We start from the raw sequence: 12,812 nt of genomic DNA on the forward strand, positions 1-12,812 counted from the left end.
CTCTTCCCTGCAGTCATCCAGCAGAAGTCTTTGCCTCCTCAGTAGGTGGATTTGGAAATCATTCTGGCAATCTCAATATCTCCATATACCAGGCTCTTTGCCCCACTTCTGGGCTGAAGGTCATGGGCAGAGCATGCCAGGTCCAGTAACTTCATCCCAGGTTTCTTGGGTACCTTAAATGTTCCTCAACTGTGCCCCAGCCTTGTACCTCAGATAGCTGGTTGGGTCCATTCTGCTACCTCATTCCTACTGGCCACAATTTTGTGTCTGAACCCTGCATCTGCCATTGGCCACCTCATCATACATAGATACATTGCCTGGCATAGGTTGCTGCTATATGTGGTGCATCTGGTCCTCTTCCCAAGTCTCCACTCTGTGCCCTGGAGGTTGTACGAAGGCCCCTACTGGGTCTCAATGCCTGCTAGAAAGAGGACTGGATTTGCCAACTCCCTGTTTCAACTTGAGTCATAATCTAGCAGCCCCTCCCTTGAGCCTCTTCTTTTACCTCATACTCACCCCACACTCCACCAGCTTTCCTCTTGATCCAGAACCCACCATGCCATCAGAGGTGGTCAGGCCAGCTCTATAAGGCTGGACATCCTCACCCCAGTCTGGAGCATACCCTTCAAATTGTTACAACACTGGAGTGAATGACCAAGTCCCAGGGTGCCTCAGTAGACTGACATCAAGACTGGTGTTGATTATCTTGGGATTTTGAAAAAGATTGACATAGTCAATCCTCATCTCTCCAGACCAGCTCCCTATCAGTCTGAACCAGGAAGTAACATACAAATGCCTTCAAATAGATTTGCTTTGAACTTGGTTAACTTTACTTTATAGTCATTTCTACCTAGCTTGGGTATTTGATTTCTAACTCCATAAATTTGAGCAAAAGCGACTAGAAAAGGGGAAAGCAGCAACTACAAGGCAGGCATCAGGAAGTGATAACTGGATAATGATCACATGTAAGGGTTGGAAAAATGTGAAACCTCAGAAGGAAGAAGCAAAAAACCCTATGAATCTGGTATTACCACAAAGCACAATAACGGATGTTTATAACATAACTCCTAGTCACACACAAACATGAATCACATTCAGCATGCTCCCCAAGGATGCCTAGGTGTTTGCAAAGAACTCTCAGACTTCTGAAAGCTGCCCACCTGCCCAAATTTCAGGGCTCCTCTTTGCAGTGCATCCATCAGGAGCTTTTGCACAACCACCCTGCACAAGCAACATGGGTCAATTTTCATCATTCGGATGGCAGTTTTAAGAAACTTATTCAAATCTATTTTTTACTGTTGATACATTTATATACTGATACACTTAAGGCAAATATAGTGTTGTTTTGCTGTATATGTGCAAGTTTCTAGAACTAGCCAATGGAGGGGAAAGAAAGCTGAACCAATGAACTGTTAATGACTTCAGTTTTCTGGTTAACTTTACTTTCCTCATCTGTACAATGGAGTATGTAATACCTGCCTGAAGTACTTCACAAGATTACTGTGAAGATAGGATAGGTACGTGAAAATTCTATCTATGGAAAGGAATATGGAGTGTGCTTTACTGTAGTAATTTATCTTATCGAGATTGAGTCATGGATTAAAATGACAAGAGGAAGGAAAATTACAAGTACATAATACTCAAAGTTAGAGATTAGGTATATCTGGCAGACAGATAATTGGTTTAGAATTGGGCACTGCTCCGAGAGGACTTCATTAGCAATACGCAGTTCCCTGGGAAATAGCGACACCTACTGTACCCTGCCTGGTACTGCAACTGACCTGGAATACCGGAAGCCTTCAAACTTTAGTCATGACGTGTATAATTTTAGTCAGGCACAAGATACCATTGCAAAAATAAACATTTTTCATAACAGCACTATTTACAATAGCCAAGATATGGAAGCAACCCAAGCGTCCATCAACAAGTGAATGGATAAAGAAGATGTGGAGTACACACACACACACACACACACACACACACACAGAATATTACTCAACCATAAAAAAGAACGAAATAATGCCATTTGAAGCAACATGGATGGACCTAGAGATTATCATACTAAGTGAAGCAAGTCATATCGATAGAGACAAATATCATATGATATCAGTTACATGTGGAATCTAAAAAATGATATAAATGAACTTAATTGCAAAACAGAAATAGACTCACAGACATAGGAAACAAACTTATGGTTATCAAAGGGGATAGCGGGTAGAGAGGGATAAATTAGGAATTTGGTATTAACATATACATACTGCTATATATAAAATAGATAAACAACAAGGACCATAAACAACAAGGGACCCATATTCAATATCCTGTAATAAACTATAATGGAAAAGAATCCAAATATATATATACATGTATGTATACGTATAACGGAGTCACTTTGCTGTATACCTGAAACTAACACAACATTGTAAATTAAATATACTTCAATTTTTTTTAATTATTTAAAAATTTTTAAATGACCATATAGTATTTTCTGTGGAAAAATCACAATTTTCTTCCATTCAAAAGTAACTTCTATAATTTTTCACTCAAATGCAATACGTATTAATTGTAGAAATTTTAAAGAATAAAGATAGTCCAATAGCACCATTATCAACACTTAATACTTCATTTGGAGCCACTGCCATCACATCGTCATCATTCTCTCCTCATTCTTCTCCTTCTTCTTTCCTTTCTCCCCTTCCCCCCTCCAAAAACAATAGTAAATCAAAAGTAAAATCCCTCACCAGGTTACCACTGCCAACAGCTTGGTGTGTATTATTCCATACATTTTTGTGACAATGGAAGTAAGTATCTATTACAGACAATAATGGACTGAACTGATTGTCATTGATCCCCAGCCAAAGACCACCACGAACGCAGCTGTATCTAGGTTTATCATTCTACAGTGAGGGAGAATGCACAGCACAGGGAACTGTGGGGTGTTTCAGTAAGAGACTGTTAGGAAGAACTTACAGCATTCACGCTTGTGCTAAGTGGCTTGCAGGAGGGTTTAAGGAAGCAGGGCTTTGCTCTAGATTGGGTGTGGCCAGGAAACAGCATAATTCTATGCTTGGGTACCTTTATAAATCTCAGCCAGAAGGAGAGATGACTGGAGCTAGGCTAAAGCTGGTGAAGAACAGGTAAAGAAGTAGCAGTCACTTCTATTAGCAGGGACAGGTAGATGCTTGGTCATATTTGTGGTTTGCACAATATTCCAGTTTTGTCTGTGTGCAGACACGATTACAGAGTGGTCTTGTTTTTGTCCCATCCATCACATTGCTGAGTGGCCTTACTTGATGTTGGTGTTCTATGAAACAGGAGAACTCCAGGTCCCCACAGTGATGTCAGGCCAGCTCCTGGCTGTCAGGGGCTGCTCCTCTCTTCCTTATGGCTTTCTCTTTGTTTTAACTTAACAATGTTGTGGACCTTTTTTCAAGTCAATATTGGGTCTAATTTAACCAAATTTCTCTTATTGAAGAATCGGATTTTTCTAACATTTTAGGCAGATAAAATACTAAAATGAAAACCTTTAGAAATATGTCTTTGCACACTTATGCCATTATTTCCTAAAAATAATCAATATCCAAAAGTGTAATTATTAGGTCAAACGATACATACATTTTTATGTTTTTAAAAGATATTGCCAGGGCTTCCCTGGTGGCGCAGTGGTTGAGAGTCCGCCTGCCGATGCAGGGGACACGGGTTCGTGCCCCGGTCCGGGAAGATCCCACATGCCGTGGAGCGGCTGGGCCCGTGAGCCATGGCCGCTGAGCCTGCGCGTCCGGAGCCTGTGCTCCACAACGGGAGAGGCCACAACAGTGAGAGGCTTGCGTACCGCAAAAAAAAAAAAAAAAAAAAAGATATTGCCAGAATGCCTTCCATAGAATCTGTACTAATTTCACATCCAACAATAGGATAGGAGAATGCCCAATTCCCCACAAACCCTTGTCAGCGCAAAGTATCATCCACCTTTTTTTAAATCTTTGCTAGTTTCGCAGACAGAAAAACATCTTGTTTTTATTAAAGTTTTATTATGTAAAACTGGATACACAAAAAAGACCATATAAGGCATATATATGTCTAGACTGTCTCAGTATCTTCAGGGGAGTCCACTTAGAGGTACAAAGTTTTTGTTGGTGTCTCAAGTCTGTTTGTCTAGCTGCCAGTTAAGAAGAGATGTAACAGGAGATTAGCTCAAGATAGTGGAGTAGAAGGACGTGAGTTCACCCCCTTCTTACGAAAACACCAAAATCACAACTAACTGCTGAACAACCACTGACAAAAATACGCTGGAACGTACAAAAAAAGATACCCTACATCCAAAGACAGAGAAGAAGCCACTGGGCTTCCCTGGTGGCGCAGTGGTTGAGAGCCCACCTGCCGATGCAGGGGACACGAGTTCATGCCCCGGTCTGGTAAGATCCCACATGCTGCGGAGCGGCTAGGCCCGTGAGCCATGGCCGCTGAGCCTGCATGTTCGGAGCCTGTGCTCCACAACAGGAGAGGCCACAACAGTGAGAGGCCCATGTACCGCAAAAAAAAAAAAGAAGAAGAAGCCACAACGAGCCCGGTAGGCGGGGCACAATCGTGAATCGTGATAAGATCGAATCCCATACCCACCAGGTGGGCAACACACAAACTGGAAAACAATTATACCACAGAAGTTCTCCCATAGGAGTGAAAGTTCTGAGCCCCACGTCATGCTTCCCTGCCTGGGGGTCTGGCAACAGAAGGAGGAGTCCCCAGAGAATCTGGCTTTGAAGGCCAACGGGGTTTGATTGCAGGACTTCCAAAGGACTGGGAGAAAGAGAAACTCCACTCTTGGATGGCACACAAAGTCTCAGGCACACCAGGACCCAGGGGTAAAAAGCAGTGACCTCATAAGAGACAGGGCCAGACCTACCTGCTAGTATGGGAGGGTCTCCTGCAGAGATGGGGAGCAGCTGTGCCTCACTGCGGGGACAAAGACACAGGCAGAAGCAGTTCTGGGAAGTACTCATTGGCGTGAGTCCTCCCAGAGACTGCCATTAGCCCCACCAAACAGCCTGTAGGCTCCAACGCTGGTATGCCTCAGGCCAAACAACCAACAGGGCAGGAACACAGCCCCACCCATCAGTAGAAAAGTGGCTTAAAATCTCCCCGAGAACAGCCCTGCCCACCAGAGGGACAAGTCCCAGCTCCACCCACTACTGAGAAGGAACCAGACCCTCCCATCAGGAAGCCTGCACAAACCTCTTAAGACAGCCTCATCCATCAGAGGGCAGACAGCAGAAGCAAGAATGACAATCCTGCAGCCTGCAGAACAAAAATCACAATCACAGAAAGTCAGTCAAAATGAGAAGGCAGAGGAATTTGCCCCAGATGAAGGAACGCGATGAAACCCCAGAATAACAACTACGTGAAGCGGAGCTAGCCAACCTACCAGAAAGAGTTCAGAATAATGATAGTGAACATGATCCAAGATCTCAGAAAAAGAATGGAGGCAAGGATCAAGAAGATGCAAGAAATGTTTAACAAAGACCTAGGAGAACTAAAGAACAAACAGAGATGAACAATACAATAACTGAAAGGAAAAATACACTAGAAGGAATCAATAGCAGAAGAAGTGAGGCAGAAGAACGGATAAGTGAGCTGGAAGACAGAATGGTGGAAATCACCACTACAGAACAGAATAAAGAAAAAAGAAGAAATGAAGACAGTCTAAGAGACTTCTGGGGCAGCATTAAATGCACCAACATTTGCATTATAGGGGTCCCAGAAGAAGAAGAAGAAGAGAGAGAGAAAGGACCTGAGAAAATATTTGAAGAGATAATAGCTGAAAACTTCCCCAATGTGGGAAAGAAAAGTCCAGGAAGTGCAGAGAATCCCAGGCAGGAGAAATCCAAGGAGGAGCACACCAAGACACATAGTAATCAAACTGACAAAAATTAAAGACAAAGAAAAAATATTAAAAGCAACAATGGAAAAATGACAAATAATATACAAGGGAACTCCCAAAATGTTGTCAGCTTATTTCTCAGCAGAACCTCTACAGGCCAGCAGGGAGCAGCACAGTATATTTAAAGTGATGAAAGGGAAGAACCTACAACAAAGAATACTCTACACAGCAAGGATCTCATTCAGATTCGACAGAGAAATCAAAAGCTTTACAGAGAAGCAAAAGCTAAGAGAATTCAGCACCACCAGAGCAGCTTTGCAACAAACCCTAAAGGAACTTCTCTAGGCAGGAAAGAGACCAGCAACTTAAAACAACCTTGTACATATATAGACTGCTATAACAAAACCTCATGGGAACAGCAAACCCCAAAACTACAATACACACACACACACAAAAAGAAAAAGCAACCCAAACACAACACTAAAGATGGTCATCAAACTACAAGAGAAGAGAACAAGAGAGGAAGGGAGGAAAAAAGACCTACGAAAACAAACCCAAAACAATTAACAAAATGGCAATAGGAACATACATATCAATAATTACCTTAAAAGTAAATGGATTAAATGCTCCAACCAAAAGACACAGACTGAATGGATACAAAAACAAGACCTGTATATATGCTGTCTACAAGAGACCCACTTCAGACCTAGGGATACATACAGACTGAAAGTGAGGGGATGGAAAAAGGTATTCCACACAAATGGAAATCAAAAGAAAGCTGGAGTAGCAATTCTCATATCAGACAAAATAGACTTTAAAATAAAGACTGTTATAAGAGACAAAGAAGGACACTATATAATGATCAAGGGATCAATCCAAGAAGAAGATATGACAATTGTAAATATATATGCACCCAACATAGGAGCACCTCAATATATAAGGCAAATACTAAGAGCCATAAAGGGAGAAATCGACAGCTACACGATAATAATGGGGCACTTTAACACCCCACTTTCATCAATGGACAGATCATCCAGAAGGAAAATCAATAAGGAAACACACGCCTTAAATGACACATCAGACCAGATGTAATTTTCTTTTTTTGTAGTATATTTGTCTGGTTTTGGTATCAGGGTAATGGTGGCCTCATAGAATGAGTTTGGGAGTTTTCCTTCCTCTGCAATTTTTTGGAACAGTTTCAGAAGGATAGGTGTTAACTCTTCTCTAAATGTTTGATAGAATTGGCCTGTGAAGCCATCTGGTCCTGGACTTTTGTTTGTTGGGGGTTTTTAAATCACAGTTAAAATTTCAGGCCAACATCACTGGTGGACATACACACAAAAATCCTCAACAAAATACTAGCAATCCAAATCCAACAATACATTAAAAGGATCATATACTATGATCAAGTGAGATTTATCCCAGGGATGCAAGGATTTTTCAATATCCGTAAATCAATCAGTGTGATACACTACATCAACAAATTGAAGAATAAAAACCATATGATCACCTCAATAGATGCAGGAAAAGCTTTTGACAAAATTCAACACCACTTATGATAAAAACTCTCCAGAAAGTGGGCATAGAGAGAACATACCTCAACATAATAAAGGCCACATATGACAAACCTACAGCTAACATTATACTCAACAGTGAAAAGCTGAAAGCATTTCCTCTAAAACCAGGATCAAGACAAGGATGTCTACTCTTGCCACTTTTATTCAACATAGTTTTGAAAGTCCTAGCTATGGAAATCAGAGAAGAGAAAGAAATAAAAGGAATCCAAATTGGAAAATAAGAAGTTAAACTGTCACTGTTTGCAGATGACATGATACTATACGTAGAAAATCCTAAAGACACTACCAGAAAACTACTAGAGCTCATCAGTGAATTCGGTAAGGTTGCAGGTCACAAAATTAATACACAGAAATCTGTCGCATTTCTATACACTAAAAATGAAAGATCAAAAAGAGAAATTCAAGAAACAATCTCATTTACCATTGCATTAAAAAGAATAAAATACCTAGGAATAAACCTACCTAAGGAGACAAAAGACCTGCCTGTACTCCAAAAACTATAAGACGCTGATGAAAGAAATCAAAGATGACACACACAGATGGAAAGATACACCATGTTCTTGGATTGGAAGAAACAATAATGTCAAAATGATTATACTACCCAAGGCAATCTACAGATTCAATGCAATCCCTATCAAATTACCCATGGCATTTTTCACAGAACGAGAACAAAAAATCTTAAAATTTCCATGGAGACAGAAAAGACCCCAAATAGCCAAAGAAATCTTGAGAAAGCAAAATGGAGCTAGAGGAATTAGGCTCCCTGACTTCAGACTATACTACAAAGCTACAGTCATCAAAAGAGTATGGTAGTGGCACAAAGACAGAAATACAGCTCGATGGAACAGGATAGAAAGCCGAGAAATAAGCCCACACACCTACGGTCAATTAATCTATGACAAAGGAGGCAAGACTATACAATGGAGGAAAGACAGCCTCTTCAATAAGTGGTGCTGGGAAAACTGGACAGCTACATGTAGAAAATGAAATTAGAGCACTCCTTAACACCACACACAAAAATAAACTGAAAATGGATTAAAGACCTAAATGTAAGACCGGACACTATAAAACTCTTAGAGGAAAACACAGGCAGAACAGTCTCTGACATACATCGCAGTAAGATCTTTTTTGACCCACCTCCTAGAGAAATGGAAATAAAAACCAAAACAAACAAATGGGGCCTAATGAAACTCCAAAGCTTTTGCACAGCAAAGGAAACCATGAACAAGACGAAAAGACCACCCTCAGGACGGGAGAAAATATTTGCCAACAATGTGACAGAGAAGGGATGCGTCTCCAACATTTACAAAGAGCTCATGCAGCTCAGAATCGAGCAAACACACAACCCGATCCAAACACGGGCAGGAGACCTGCAGATGGCCAAGAGGCACATGAAAAGCTGCTCGATGTAGCTAATCAGAGACATGCAACTCCAAGCTACCATGAGGCATCACCTCACACCAGTCAGAACGGCCATCACCAAAAAGTCTGCAAACAGTAAACGCTGGGGAGGGTGTGGAGAAACGGGAACCCTCCTGCACTGCTGGTGGGAGTGTGAATTGGTGCAGCCACTGTGGAGAACAGTATGCAGGTTCCTTAAAAAGACTACAAATAGAGCTACCATATGACCCAGCAATCCCCCTCCTGGACATATATCTGGAGAAAACCATGCTCCAAAAGGATACATGCACCCAATGTTCACTGCAGCTCCGTTTACAATAGCGAAGACATGGAAGCAACCTAAACGTCCATCCACAGAGGAGTGGATACAGAAGATGTGGCACATATATACAAGAGAATAGTACTCAGCCATTAAAAAGAATGAAATAATGCCACTTGCAGCAACAGGGATGGACCTAGAGATTGTCATACTGAGTGAAGTAAGCCAGACAAAGACAAATATCGTATGATATCGCTTATACGTGGAATCTAAAAAAATGATACAAATGAACTTATTTACAAAACAGAAACAGACTCACAGACTTAGAGAACAAACTTATGGTTAGTAGGGGTGACTGGTGGGGGGAGGGATAGTTAGGGAGTTTGGGATTGACATATACACACTGCTATGTTTAAAACGGATAGCCAACAAGGACCTACTGTATAGCACAGGGAACTCTGCTCAACACTGTGTAACAACCTAAATGGGAAAAGAATTTGAAAAAGAATAGACACATGTATATGTGTAACTGAATCAGTTTGCTGTATACTTGAAACTAACACATTGTTAATCAACTATACTCCGATATAAAATAAAAAGTTTTAAAAAAAGAGAGATGTAAGATGAATGAGGTGTCCATAGGTTGCTTGGGATTGGGACATACCTTCACAATAGTGCTTTTCATAGTGTATATCTGCCTCCCCACTGAATTAAGAGCTTCAAAGGGGCAGAGACTGTGTCTTATTCATTTTTTCCAATTTTTAAAGTTGTGGTAAAATCACATAAAACTTTCCATCCTAACCATTTTTAAGTGTACAGTTCAGAGGTATTAAATACTTTCATAATATTGTACAACCATCACCACCATCCATCTCCAGACCTCTTTCCACCTTGTAAAACTGAAGCCCTATACGCATTAAACAATAACCCCCATTCCTCTGAGCCCCAGCCCGTGGCCACCACCATTCTACTTGCTATCTCTGTGAATCTGATTACTCTAAGTACCTCATATAAGTGGAATCATACAGTATTTTTGTGACTGGTTTATTTCACTTATCATAATGTCCTCAAGATTCATCCATGTTGTAGTATATGTCAGAACTTCCTTCCTTTCTAAGTAGTATAAGAAACATGTTGCTTTAAACCACTAAGAATATGGGGTTGTATGTTATTGTGTCATAACAAAGCCTGTCCTGACTAGTACAGCAATAAATACCCAAAAGAATAAGAACTTATCTAGCAACTGTTCCAAGGACAGCTTTGTCATAAACCTTTGTAGTGGTAGCATGTGGACACCTTGGTTTGTCAACTAGGAGCAGGTTCACGCTCCCTTCTTTCTAAGGATGTTTACTTGGGAATTACAAGGTGCTCACGATACAATGAGCTATAGTATTATGACGAGACCACAGACAAATTGCCAAAATCCAGGAAATCTGAGAGGTGATGGGTTTTGAGTCTGATAAAAAATTAATTTGGTGGATATGTATGCAGACAAGCTACACTAGGGGGAATAGCTCCTGCAAAGGGCTGGAAGAAGGCCCTCATCCTCATTTCAGACAACTAGTGGTCACTCAGCTCTCATCTGTCTACAGTCCGTTCTGCTCTCTCAATCTATAGGACAGTTCATAATGCAGGCACTCTGGACTCAGCTAGTTTTAGAAATGCTCGTATTAGTTATAGTGCTCATGGATTTTTCTCCACAACTTATAGGTACAAAAAATATTACTTTATTTCTATAAATCAAATTAACCTGGTTCTGAACTCCCAGGCACTTCAGGGGGAAAATATTCTATCTCAGCCATCTTGGGGATGGTCACCCTCCTCCCTAGAACTGAACAAGAATTCAGGGGACTTGTGTGGCTCCCAGCAAAGGGAAGAAGAGCCTCTGGTTCCTGGTTGCTGCCGAGCAGCTCATCATCCGACCTCACACAAAGGATAGGCAGATCCATCCTTCCACACCAAAGCATGGGGACACCTCCCCATAACCCTCAAGGCCTGTCTCCAGCATCCACACCTTCTATCCCACCAGAGCGCTGGAGAAGCTGCATGGAAGCAGGACACAGTTCTACATCACTTAAAGGACAAAACATCCATCTCCATCCTCACCTCAGGGAAGGGTCACTTCTGCTTCCTCACTTCTTATAAAGGAAGGAATAGCTTACCTACCACACACAATTTGGCGTATCTTGAAAGGAGAGCGTCAAGAGCGTGTGCCAAGTCTGTGCACTCGTGGGCTCGCAGGAGAGAATTTCAGTGAATCCACCTGAGGCTGATTAGAACCCCTTACCTGACAGATGTGAAGTACGCCTACAAAGGCCTGAAGGCTGAACTTTTCCCATGAGTTCTCTTCCTCAGCCTCTGATCAGAGAGGTCTGATCAGCCTTCGCGACACATAACCTTCAGAGAGTCCCTGGAGTGAACCTCAGCCCTGGGAGGACTGTACTCCCAGCGTCTCAACCCAAAGGACTTGCTTGAAGCTGAGGGCGTGATGTTGGTCTTTGGATCCAGCGTCAGTTGATAACTTCTCCTGTCTCAACCATGGCTCCAGCTGCAGGTGGTGAAAGCCTTTAGCCTGTGGTTCAGCACTGCCAAGCCCTGGAGTCCATGAGATGGGTGCCATACCCACCTGCAGGCAGCAGATTCATCCGTAGCCCTAAACCCTAGGCCCAGTGTGTCTAGGGAAAAGCTAGTCCCATGGACTGGGAACCCTTGGAAAAAAGAGAGGAAGACAGTTCCTGGCTTGCATTTATTTCTCCACAGGACCTGAAGCGGCCCTCTGAAACTGACCCCTCATCTTGGCTCTTCCAAACACCCCTGACTCCACCTAACATCCTCAGGGAGCTAGGTCATTCTCTCTGTCGCTTGCCCCTCCCTACCTCAACCAGGACCTGGTATTTTACATCATTCCAGATGGACCTCTCTGGGACCACACCTTCTCTCTACTGGTCATACAAATTGCCATGTCACAGCAAGGTCTGTCCCTGGGACCCATCAGACAGAATTTTAAAATTGTAGAAATATCTCTTACTGCTTTGATTGCTAGTTTTTCCTCCAGTTGGTGAAAATGATCTTTAAAAATTCCAACCTTGGCTCTACTACAACCAAAAAGGCAAGTTCAATCCCCGCACCTGTGAGATAGGATCTCTGTGCAGTTGACCAAGAACAGTCTGTTGTAGCCATGACCGCCCCCCTCTGACAGGGGCAGAGTAGCCAGGAGGGACAAGGCCCTGCCAATACCTAAAGGAGCCCTCTCCTGCCATCACTTGTGGGGCTACTGGGGAAAGGTAGGGAGCCAGGAGGCTCCTGGGAAAAGATGTGAGTCTGCCTCCTGTTGGGTTAGGGCCAGCGGTATGCTGGAGTTCACTTGGTTCATGAGAGTGAACAGGGAGCATCTCTTTCTGGCTCTACTTTCAGTAAGGTCACGTGGGTAGCAGCAGGCCACTGGTTAGGGGTGACAAGCTGAGAGTCACAGTGTATGGACCAGGGACCAGAACCAAAAACAGAGGGGAATTTCAGAGTGAAGGCCAGAAAGTGGGCAGTCTTTAGAGTTAGCAGGTAAACACAAACCCAAGCCCCATCCCCAACCCTCTCCCTGGCTGCTTTTATGCGCAAAAGCCAGTCGGGTCTCTGGTTGCCAGAACCCTCACAATTCTACCTGCAGGAACCCTGCACCCTTCTTCATCTCCCTTAGCACTGGATC

General features: G+C 42.6%; 1 long non-coding RNA gene across 1 annotated transcript; it reads right to left on the minus strand.

Annotated features, from left to right (window-relative positions):
- Window positions 1-4,029: 4,029 nt before the first annotated feature.
- Window positions 4,030-11,336, minus strand: LOC308627506. Its single transcript, XR_014017409.1, has 3 exons — window positions 9,553-11,336; window positions 4,901-5,292; window positions 4,030-4,156 (listed from the first exon to the last, which is right to left on the minus strand). It is a non-coding gene; the product is annotated as an uncharacterized lncRNA (long non-coding RNA).
- Between the last annotated feature and the right edge of the window lie 1,476 nt (window positions 11,337-12,812).

The sequence above is a fragment of the Mesoplodon bidens genome, assembly GCF_964165515.1.
Source record: "Mesoplodon bidens genome assembly, chromosome: 14".
NCBI classification, from domain to species: domain Eukaryota; kingdom Metazoa; phylum Chordata; class Mammalia; order Artiodactyla; family Ziphiidae; genus Mesoplodon; species Mesoplodon bidens.